At 29.1% G+C, this 12,937-nt stretch overlaps 1 protein-coding gene across 2 annotated transcripts in view; it reads right to left on the bottom strand.

Annotated features, from left to right (window-relative positions):
* LOC127276976 (acylamino-acid-releasing enzyme-like) overlaps positions 1-12,937 on the bottom strand; it is a 369,586-nt gene that overhangs the window by 31,321 nt on the left and 325,328 nt on the right. The window lies entirely within an intron of this gene.

Genomic DNA, 12,937 nt, shown 5'->3' with positions numbered 1-12,937 from the left:
TTTATATGGACGTCTATTACACATTGTGTTTCGAAATTATAGTTTATAGTATTTTTTATATATAATTATAATATATTTTAATTTATATTATATTTTGTTGTCGGAAAAAATTGAATGTAAAAAAACAGTAGAAATAAGAATTCACAAAATTTTTATTGAATTTTCAAATAAACATAAAACATGAAAACATAATAACTTTTTTGTCGATATTTTACATTAAAAAGTAAAATTTTATAATAATGTAATTTTATTATAAATAGTAAAACGTATAATAATCTCCGTATTCATTAATTCCGTCTGATCGCACTTGAAGTTAGTCGCTTTTGAGTTCCTTTTGTTTTTCTAAAATTATCACAATATTCTCGATTTCGTAATATTTTATGGTTAACTCTACGAAGCAGCATCAGTTTATATTTCCTACTTGGTATTTATAGAAAAATAATAGTTTCAATTATATAACTCATATTATTATTGATTTTATTATAGTATATGTTAATAATTTTTTATTTTTTTACATAATGATTATTACACATAACAATGTTTTTATAAATTACATAAATTTATTATTATTAATTTATTCGTATTAATTTTAAAAAAGTAAGTACTTTTATTGTGTACTAAATTACTTTTCTCCTCTCATCTATTTTTTTGTCATACTTCTAATTCCGAAGGACGTAGTGCGATTAAGTTGCGCATTTTAGTTCCTTCAATCCTTAAAAAGATTTGATCGTTATTTTTTTTATTAAATATCTTCCGAAAAGATTTCAGTGTATTTAGTGCATTATTATCTTTTCAATCCTTTTAAATTCACCTTTAAATATAACAAACCAATTTGAATGATTCCTGAGTTGTGGACAATGAGTTTAGACTCAAAAATAAATTAAAATTTACTAATTATGTTGCGTTGTCGGACGTAACATAATTAAATTTTTGGAGGCCCCGGAGGGATACTTCAGATTGGTCTGTTTTAATCCTTTTACTTCTTTCTATTATTTTCTTACTCTAAACTAATCATAATGATAAAAATTCCCTAAAAGATTTTTTTTTCTTTTAAAATGTGCGTAAAAATTCAGAAAAAAAATTAAATTTTATTTTTAAATAATTTATTTTTATAAATAGAAAAAATGAGAAATTCGTAATCAAATAGTTTTTCTGAATTTATCTGTCATAATAAAAATTTAGATTTCGTATTTCAAAGATCCCTTGTGTGTAGTAGCTGTGTCAAGCTGCCGCGTTGCGTGGCTAGTACCTTGTATACCTGCCGCAATTCGAGCGTTATCTCGCGAACGTGAAGTCCCTAGCGAGGTTTGTTAACATTTTTGAGTTTTCCAGCATATAAGGGAGCTTTCAAAAATTACGTAACATTTTTTGGGGGAGGGGGGGGGTAAAGCACTTTGTTATGGACAGCAGAAAAAATGGCGCTAATGTATGCAATAACGTGTTACATGGGGAGGGGGGGCAAAATTAAAAAAAAACGTTACGTAATTTGTGAACGCTCCCTAAATGTTAATTATTAAAGGATATAATTATAAAATAAAATATTTCTAAATCTAAAAGTTCTTAATCTAAAAATTCTAAATCCAAATGTTCTAACCCTGGCGGATTCGATTTACCTAAAATCGACCCAGCTGGGTCGAATCTAAGTCGAATTTAGGTAATTATCAAAAAAAAGCTTTAAATTCATGAAAATTTATAAAAATTAGTATTGTGAGGTTAAATGAACATTCATAGAGTTAATTTTTGTAAGAATTTTAATTATTAACGTGATAAATAATAAATAATTACTTGATATGTGCAAGTGGTAACTGTAGATTTTAACTCGTTGTCAGTTTTCATAATATTTTCAGAAATTAGTGTAAAATGTGTGAAAAAATAATTTATATTTAATAGAAATTGCAAATTTTATTAAATTATTTTATTATTTAACAATCACATTTCATAATAATTGCAATTTAATTAAAAAATAACAGTTTTCTTAAAAGTGACAAGAACTCTATTATACCGACCACACACGGAACAGCGGAACGCGCGCCAAGATTTGAAAAGAGTTACAAATTTTAAACATTCATTAAATAGAAAATATGCAATTTTTTTCTTTATTTATAAAAAAAACTTTAGAATTTTGTTAAAATAATAAAAATTAAGCTGATATATTTTTCTTAAATTTTTACTTATAACTTTTTAAAAAATTCTTAAATAAAAGATCAAAAAATTTAGTTAAATTTGTATTTTGCCATCATAATTTTTTAACAAAAATATAATTTTTTAGACATAAAAATAAGAAAAATTTACATTAAAACTTATTTAACAATTACATTTTTTTAACAAAATTCTTTTTTTTTTTTTAAAAAAAAGTTGCAGATTTTTTATTTCATATTCACAATTCTTTAATGAAATTGTTTTTTAATACAAGTTATAAAAAAATTAATCATTTATTTATACTAATGCTAATAATCACTAATTTTAAGTAATAGGATAGCTGGAAATTTGTGCTCCCTGCATGCTGCTGCCATCTAACGGCGTCTGCAACTAATATAGGGCGATAGTTAAAAGTAAAGAAATAGTGATTATTAGTATTAATATAAGTAAATTGGTATAAATAAATGATTAATTCGGCATTTCTGAGAAAATTTTTATAAAATGATTATCTTTTATGGTTAATCAAATATATTTAATTAATGAAATTAAGATAATAATGAAATAGTTGTAATTAACAATTTGAATTTTCCCGCCAGAAGATCATGTGCATTCATATTCGCGCACTTTTACCGTGTGTGGTCGGTATAATAGAGTTCTTGTCACTTTTAAGAAAACTGTTATTTTTTAATTAAATTGCAATTATTATGAAATGTGATTGTTAAATAATAAAATAATTTAATAAAATTTGCAATTTCTATTAAATATAAATTATTTTTTCACACATTTTACACTAATTTCTGAAAATATTATGAAAACTGACAACGAGTTAAAATCTACAGTTACCACTTGCACATATCAAGTAATTATTTATTATTTATCACGTTAATAATTAAAATTCTTACAAAAATTAACTCTATGAATGTTCATTTAACCTCACAATACTAATTTTTATAAATTTTCATCAATTTAAAGCTTTTTTTTGATAATTACCTAAATTCGACTTAGATTCGACTTAGATTCGACCCAGCTGGGTCGATTTTAGGTAAATCGAATCCGCCAGGGAAATCTAAAAATTCTAAATCCAAATGTTCTAAATCTAAAAGTTCTAAATCCAAATGTTCTAAATCTAAAAGTTCTAAATCTAAAAATTCTAAATCAAAAAGTTCTAAATCCAAATGTTCTAAATCTAAAAGTTCTAAATCTAAAAATTCTAAATCCAAAAGTTCTAAATCTAAAAATAGTATATCCAAATGTTCTAAATCTAAAAATTCTAAATCCAAAAGTTCTAAATCTAAAAATTCTAAATCCAAATGATCTAAATCTAAAAATTCTAAATCAAAAAGTTCTAAATCTAAAAATTCTAAATAAAAAAATTTTTTTTTTCTAAATTTAAATGTTCTAAATCCAATTATATCTTCCTATATTACAAAAAGATAGCGCCGCCGCCGCCGCTGTTTCAAGAATTCTTGACCTAGGAGGGGGGAGTCCCCCCTCCTAAATTTTTAGGTTATGTCCGTTTCAAGGCTCTGAATTTAGCCGAAAGTCCCACCTCCCTCCTCTCATTTCCCCTCCTCCGCAAAAATGGCCTAAATTTTGAGGTTATGTTCGTTTCAAGACTCTGAATATAGCCGCAAGTCCTTCCCCCTTCCCTCATCTCTCTCTGTATTTCCCGCCAAAAATGACATAAATTTTAAGGTTATGTAAATTTCAAGACTTTCAATATAGCCGCAAGTGACGGTGGAGTTTCCGCCAAAAATGACTTGAATATAAAGGTTATGTTCGTTTCAAGACTTTTTAATAATTTATTGGTTGTTAGGCAATTTCATTGAAATTATCTTTAAAAATAATTTCTTAATGTCGATTTTAATTTATTTAATTATTTATTTATTATTAATTTATTTAATTTATTAATTAAAATTTAATAATTTTAATTTTAATAATATTTATTCAGATTTCAATGAATTTGTAATAATAATTCTTTGAAATAGGTGGTTCATTTGGAAAAATAAGATCAATGGAAAATTAAAAAAAATGATTAAAATAGGAAGGTTGGCTCGCGAAGCGCGCAGGGGGGCGTAGCCCCTCTAGTATATATATATATATATACTATACTTGGAATAATTAATAAAATCTCATAAAAAAGAGGATTTGCAAAATTACAAAATGGAAAATTTATTTTAGATAATGGAGCAAAACGGATCCATTCCAACTTAAAAAAACAAAATTGACGAACGTTTGTGGTATATCGAGGAAGAAAGTGATGAGCAATGGCACACTATTTCTGCAATTTGCAATGACGTTAAAATTTTTAAAAAACATGAAAACCCTGATTGAAAATAATAGACAACAAAATTTCATTATTAGACGCCTTATTCAACATTCAAGTATTACCTGGAAAAGAACAATTATTGACGAATTAGATTACGCATTTTCCCAATTGAATATCAGATCTTAATTTTTTTTTTGGATATTAATTTCCTTTGAACATTTTTTTTCCAGTGTCTGGATATTTTTCTATTCCAAAGAGAATTACCGGCACACAGAGAGCCAGTAATAACAAAAAATTAAAAAAAGAAAAGGCTGCTCTTGGGGAAAAATGGATGCCACTTGTGGAATATAGGAAATTGAAAGCTGAACAAATTAAAGAAAAAGAATTCTTAATTTCTATTCCTCCTCTTCCAAATTATAAGGTATATCAACCACCAGGGCCACCTGTCGAAAAAAGAATTAAATTACCAAAAGGGGTAGTTCATCCCGAAGTATTTAGGAAATTAAATTTAGATGCTAAAATTGTATTATTTCGACGAAGTATTTGTAAACACATTAATAACCCAAAAACTTGCATTACATGTAAAGATATTTGGAAAAAAACATATAGAATACCAAAAAAATCTACAAATTGTAATATAGGATATCATAAAGTTTTGTAATACATTTAATTTTGTTTTCAAAAATAGGGTTTATTTTTACTACCTTTACATATCCTTATATCCTATGAATGATGCTAGAATAACTAGAAGTCAAGCTAAAGCCGATGCTTGTTTAGCTAATGAAATTGAAGCTTTTAATCCTTTTATTTCAGGAAAACAAATAGAACGATCTCCATCTAAAAGTGAAAATAATTTAGAAAATTTAACAACCTCTACACCAATAGTGGAATCTCAATTTGAATCGAATTTTCCTAATATTTCATTATCAGAAAATTCATTTACTTCAGATGAAACTGTTACAAGACAATTAGATTTCAATTCGAGTTTTAATGATATTACCGAAATGGCTTTAAATGTAAATCTAACGGTCAGTTTAGCTGATGCTTTAAAAGCAGTTCCAGAGTTTAATGGTACTAATATCCCTAGTAATATCTTTTTAAGAGGATGTTCAGAAGCTAAAAGTATGGTAGCAGCAGCGGCTGAAGGTAATCTTGTGAAATTAATTAGAACCAACATTTATGGTGAGGCCTAAAAGACAATAATTGGACAAAATTTTGAAACTATTGAAGCTTTAGGAAATTTCCTTAAAGATATTTACATAGTTAGCCGAACAATAATTAAACAATTGTTAGGAGACTTAGGCAATGAATATCAAAGGGAAGATGAAAATGTAATAACATTTGCAAATAGAATTCGAGATATAGGGACGCGAATTATTGAACCTCAACGCGCTTTTACTAGTACTGTAACCGAAGCCCAATTTACCGGGTACCAATGCCATTATGCATCGAATTCCAACTATAGATGATATTCCTGTCAATACAAAACAATACAAGTTTCCTCATGCTTTAAAAGAAGAAATAACAAAACAAATGAAAGAATTGTTAAAATTAAAGATTATTTAACCTTCCAATTCTTCATTTAATATTCCACTATGGATAGTACCGAAAAAACCAGATTCTCAAGGTATAATAAAATGGAGAGTCATTCTAGATTTCAGATGGCTCAATGAAAATACCATTAGTGTAAGCTATCCCCTCCCCAATATTACTGAGTTTTTGATCAGGTAGGGAGCGCTAAATACTATACAATAATCTATTTAGCCAAAGGATTTCTTCAAATTAAGTTAGATCCACGGGATTCTCATAAAACCGCTTTCAGCACACCATTTCGACACTATGAATTTACAAGGATGCCTTGTGGACTCAAAACAGCGCCAGCAACTTTTCAACGACTTATGGATACCATACTTGATGGACTTCAAGGAGTAAAATTATTTGTATATTTAGATGACATTTTAATTTATGCAAATAGTTTAGAAGAACACGATCAGAAATTTCACGAGTTAATGGAAAGACTTATGACAGCCGGATTGAAAATACAAACAGATAAGTGCGAATTTTTAAGAACAGAAGCTAATTATCTAGGACACAAGTTAAGTAAGGATGGTTTTAGTCCTGATTCAAAGAAAATTGAAGCCGTTAAACAATTTCCAAACCCTAAAAATGTTAAAAAAGTTCGAGAATTCTTAGGCCTGGCAGGATATTATAGACGGTTTATTAAAAACTTTAAAAGATCTTTTGTGTAATGCTCTTTTATTTCAATTTCCGGAATTAAATAAATCGTATAACATCACGACAGATGCATCAGGTTACGCTATCGGAGGTATTCTATCTCAACGTGAAATTGCCAAAGACAAGCCTATTGCTTATTTTTCTCGAGTCTTACGAGGACCTGAGTTGAACTATGAAGTTTATGAAAAAGAAGCATTAGCCATTGTAGATAGTACAGAAGCTTTCCGATCGTATGTATATGGCCGACAAATTAACATATACACTGATCATCAACCTCTAATTTGGTTCAAATCAACAGATTTAAATACTCGTGTTCAAAAATAGCGTTTTAAATTATCAGAGTATAATTACACTGTCTTTCACAGACCTGGAAAAATAAATACGAATGCAGATGCTTTATCAAGAAATCCAATCGGAGTGACAGATTTAAATGTTTTAACAAGAGCACAACAAAAATGTTTAAATTCCCCTTCTCCAAAAGTCGATGAAAACCCTAAAAAAATTGTTTCTAATGATAAATTAAATAAAAAAGATACTCTATCTTCAAAGAAAAATGAAGAACAAACCAAATTATCTAAACCTTATGAAAAGAAGAAATCTCTAGATTTGTTAACTAAACGATATCCCAAGCGAAATATTAAGAAACCTAATTATGAAGAAAGTAAAGAGGAAATAAATAAAGAACCAAGTGCAACGACTAAAGCACTCAGTAATAAAAATCAAGATTTACAAGCTAATCCAATTGTAGAACTAGAAGAAGAAAAATGAACACCTCGAATGAATCCTTTCCCTAACCCAAGAAAAGAAGCTAGAAAAAGAAGATATTTACGTCACGCCTCGCACACTGAAACAGATTCAGAAAGTTCTATTTCTTCAAAAAATTTTCGGATAAAATATCGGAAATTAACACGACTATAGCAAGAATTATACAAAAAAGTAACCTATTCAATATCGTGCCGATAATATTGTATATTTCGTATCTACAAATGGGTCACCATGCGATGAAGGTGCCCGCAAATTAATCGAACATAACAAAATAATTTCGCGACAATCTTTAACAATCGGTGAAGTTAAAGAAATTAAAAGAAAAAATAAAAGATTTTTGATTTCTTTATGTATAAAATGAGAAGAATCTGAATCTCTAAGCCAAACATATAAAAATATTTTAGGATTGTTTAAAAACCTTCTAAAATTATTAGAAAATCTAAATCAAAATGAATTTTCTATAGATAAAAGTGATAATATTGAAAATTTAGATTGGTCTGAGATTTTAAATTTACTTGACATAACTTTTGCCAGATCAAAAATAACAATTATAATTTGTGATGGTTCTGTAACATATGTACCTCATGAAAAACGCAACGAAATTTTTTACGAACTTCATAAAAGCCCTGTAGGAGGTCATAAAGGTGTCGGAAAGACATATTATAGAATTAAACAAAAATATTTTTGGGAAAATTTAAAAGATGACATCACTCGTAGGATACAGCAATGTTTAGATTGCCAATTAAAGAAATTGGTTCGTTTAAAAACAAAACAACTAATGATAATTACGGATACGCCTGGAGTTGCTTTAGACAAAATAGCTATGGATATTGTAGGTCCTTTGAAACCAACTAAAAATGGTAATGAATATATCCTTACAATCCAAGATTTGTTTTCTAAATTTTGTATTGCAGTCGAGCAATTACATGGTATGTGATCACAAGAATTTTTGATGATTGGATCAATTTTATTGAAACCTTGTAAATATGTTCCATTATTTGTACACAATGAAAGCCCGCAAACAATTTTTCAAAATTTTCAATATTTTTTGAGATATCTCTAATTACAAATTTATGTCATTTTAAAAAAAAACATGTAACTTTTTTTCTTGTTATCCAAATGAGATCAATTTTTTTTCAAATTTCTCAAAAAGATGCTGTTTTAAGAAAAAAATAGTTCATGAAAAAAAAATTTTTTTTGCCCGAAAAAAAGCAAAAAAAAATTTTGAATTCATTTTTTGAAAAAACTACCTCTTCGATTTCAAAAAAATTTTTTCTACTTATTGCCTATGATGTTAAGAATAACTTCTCTAATTTTCATAATGGGACAGCAAGAACTTTGCGAGAAAAAAATTAAAATGTCCCGTGCGACGCGGCGGGACACGCGCATCTTAGTTTTCACGTCCATTATATAGTATGGAAACTTGCAAATATCTCGAAAAGTACGAATTTTCGTAAAAAATATTCAAGACAAAAGTTGTTCCAAATAAAAAAATCTACATCTTTGAAACCAAAAAATTGGACCCGGGGTCCAATGTTGGGTCCTACAAAGAAAAAAGTGGTTTTCTTAAGTGAGACCACTAATTTTCAGTATCAAATTCGTAATCCTTATGAAATTCTGCGTTCAGATATGTTGTACAAATGCCAAAAATATTAGGCCAAATGTCTGGGACTGAGCCCAATATTTTTGGCATTTATACTACAAGTCTAAGCCCAGAATTTTATACCGCTTACAAAATGGATGGAAACTAACTTTTCTACTGTGGGTCTCACATAGGGCCCCCAAAGATGAGATTTTATTAAATCTATTTGTTCGTCAAAAAATGTTGGGCCCAATCCCAGTCATTGGGATTACTATTTTGGGGACTTATATAACATGTCTGAACGCAGAATTTCATAGGGATTACGAATTTTATACTGAAAATTAATGGTCTCATAAAAGAAAACCACTTTTTTTATTGTATGGCCCAACATTGGGCCCCGGGCCCAATTTTTTGGTTTCAAAGATAGAAATCTTTTTGTTTGGAACAACTTTTTTCTTGAACATTTTTTACGAAAATTCGTACTTTTCGAGATATTTGCAAGTTTCTATACTAAATAATAGAGGTAACAACTAAGATGCGCGCGTCCCGCCGCGCCGCACGGGGCGTTTTATTTTTTTTATCGCAAAGATCTTGCTGTCCCATTATGAAAATTAGAGAAGTTATTCTTAACATTATAGGCAATAAGTAGAAAAAAAACTTTTGAAATCGAAGAGGTAGTTTTTTCAAAAAATGAATTCAAAATTTTTTTTTGCATTTTTTCCGAGCCAAAAATATTTCTTTTTCATGAACTATTTTTTTCTTAAAATAGCATCTTGTTGTGAGAAATTTGAAAAAAATTGATCTCATTTGGATAACAAGAAAGAAGTTACATGTTTTTTTTTTAAATGACATAAATTTTTAATTAGAGATATCTCAAAAATGTTTAAAAATTTTGAAAAATTGTTTTTGGGCTTTCATTCTGTACAAATAAAGGTACATATTCACAAGGTTCCAATAAAATTGCTCCAACCATCAAAAATTCTTGTGATCACATCCCATGGAATTGCTCAGTCCCCCTTCAAAATACATTATCCAGTACTATTGCTGATGCATTCATAAAAAGGTTTATTTGTATATTTGGAGCACCCAAAACCGTTTTAATAGATCAGGGTAGAAATTTCTTAAGTGAACTTTTAGTTAGAGATACAAAACGTTTCCGAATAAAAAAAATTAAGGACAACTGCTTTTCATCCTCAATGTAACGGATCTTTAGAACGTTCACATCATTCATTAGGAGAATTTCTAAAACAATACACTGATGCTGATAATGAATGGGACCAGTGGCTCGATGTTGCTATGCTTAGTTACAATACAAGTGTTCATGAAAGTACTAAACATACCCCTTATGAAGCGATCCCTTACGAGAAGGTGATTTAACTCCTACATTCAAAGGATATATAACGGAATTAGTTTCTAGACTTAATGGAATACAAAAAATAGTGTATGATAATCAGGTCTTATCTAAGACGAAATTTAAGGAATATTATGACAGAAATGTAAATCCTATAAATTTTAAACTAGGCGATTACGTTTTTCTTTTATCAGGTCGTAAACCCGGGAAATTCGGGAATTATTATGCAGGTCCTTATAAAATAATTGAAATTTTAAGTAAAAATAATATTAAAATTCAAATTGGAAAAGATCACAAAGTAGTTCACGCAAATCGTTTACGAATTTCTCATATAAACCGGGAATTAAATACGCCACGAAATGTTGTGAGACATGATCAATATGTATCCGATTAGATTTTTCTTTTTACTAATAAGTCATAAAAAGATTCTGTTACAGAATGATTTCATTGATGTCCGTTTTCTTTTGTACTCTTGTATCATCAACATGGGGTATGATTGGGTATAACTGTGGGTCACGAGAATTGAATGTATCTACCGTTTCTCTTTTGCAAGTAGGAGAATGTCAAATATCAAAAATAAATATTAATTCTACCCAAAGTTATATTCAACTACTGCTGATAAGTGAGTATAAAGAAACGATGGTAAGACAATGTAAAGTAGAAATACGGAGTGTGGTTTACCATTGCGGTATGCACTCTCGTGTATTAGTAGTACATAATGGAATGAATGAGTATATTAAAGAAACCACTAAATCGGCGTGTGACATTGTGTATTTTACCGGAATTTTGAGAATAACAGACAATCGCTCGATTGATGGTTTACTATTAAATCAAACTGTAGCACAACCAGTAACACTAGCGGGTGTAATAGAAAACGATGGAACATGTGACGGTGTGGGTTATTCTGATCCTTTCGGATCATGGAAAGACGTCGTTGTTCAAACTTCCGTAAAAATTACATTATCAAAACATTTAGCTAGAGTAAAATTAGAAACAAATCAATTAATCTTAAAATCTGGTACAGTCTGTCCTTTATCAAAAGAAATGTGTGTAGATCAAGAAGGAGGACACACTTTTTGAAATACCATACGTCTCGATAATTGTAAATTCGACCAATATAGTATATTATATGAAGGTATCGCTGATAAAATTATTGATCTCGATATATTTAACCCTCAAACAGTTTTTGCAGTAACTAAAGGCCAAGTAACTTTTGCTTTAACATCTAAATCAGATAAATTTGTATGCGGTTTCAAAATTACTAAAACAGAACATCCAAAATTATTCATTTTTGAAACTCATGCAGGAAGTAGCTTTACAAAAAATAATCAAATTGCAATATTTAATCTTGATATTTTCACGTATGTTAATTCTGAATTTATTTGTGTAGAGAAATATATACGAAAACAATTAAAAAATGTATACATTGACATTGTAACACAAAAATGTAATCTGGAACAACAAACGATAAAAAATTCATTATCTTTAGCAATACAATCACCTGATCAATTCGTGTATGATGTAATGAAATGACCAGGTTACATGGCTTTAGTTGCTAGTGAAGTAATTCATATCATCAAATGCACACCGGTTGAAGTAAAAATACAACAAGGAGAAAATTGTTATATGGAACTACAAGTAGTTAGCAACAACAAAACTTTATATCTATCACCAAGAACTCCTGTTTTAAAAATTAAAGGAACCCAAATTGAATGCAACACTCTTTTACCTTCGTATTACCAAATTGATGAACATTGGTATAAAATTTTACCTATCCCAGTAAAAAGAGAAGCACCAGCAATGCTTCATCCATCTAAGACTAATACATGGAAGTATACAAACCCTGAAAATCTTGCAACTAGTGGAATATACACCGAAAAGGAAATTTCACGATTAAACGAACAAATTATGTTTCCAGTGGAAAAGTTTTCTGTTCTCAACGATCTAGCCTTGCGCATGACCGGACATCACACAGTTTCAACAAACAAAGGCATTCCAAACCTTTTCAACGAACAAGTTGATGAAAAATTTGTTGACAACACATAGAACAAAATGTGGAATAAATTCATGACTTTTGGTACAGCAAGTGCAGGGATTTTTGCAATAATTACTATTTCACACGTTATTAAATTAGTAGTTAACACCATTGTTCAAGGAAACACATTACATTCCGTCTATGGTTGGTCCATACATTTATTGGGAGAAATCTGCAGTTCTATAGCTCATCCTTTAGTTCATTTAAGTACTAAAACAACAACTGAACAAGTTCCATTAGAAAAAGTTACAAATGACAAAAATCCAGAAGAACCTGTAGCACCAGAATCATCAACATCAACAGTACAAATTTGTCCAAATACAGAACTACAACAACAAAAAGGATACTTCCACTTAAAATGAGTATTTGATTGTTATGGTTAGTTCAGAAGCAACAAAGTTTAACCTCAAAACCTTTCATCCGTATTTAAAATTATTTGTATTTCTTCTTGATTGTACTTAGAAATATGGTCACATTTCGTCCTGCATCCTTAAGTAACCATTTTGCGATGGGGGATTTTTGTCATTTTTACTACAAGTATAAACCCAGAAATTCATGGGG

The sequence above is a fragment of the Leptopilina boulardi genome, unplaced genomic scaffold, assembly GCF_019393585.1.
Source record: "Leptopilina boulardi isolate dan_hultmark-lab unplaced genomic scaffold, ZJU_Lbou_2.1 LbouV2_162, whole genome shotgun sequence".
In the NCBI taxonomy this organism is placed as follows: domain Eukaryota; kingdom Metazoa; phylum Arthropoda; class Insecta; order Hymenoptera; family Figitidae; genus Leptopilina; species Leptopilina boulardi.
This window is presented reverse-complemented; position numbering and strand designations above follow the sequence as displayed.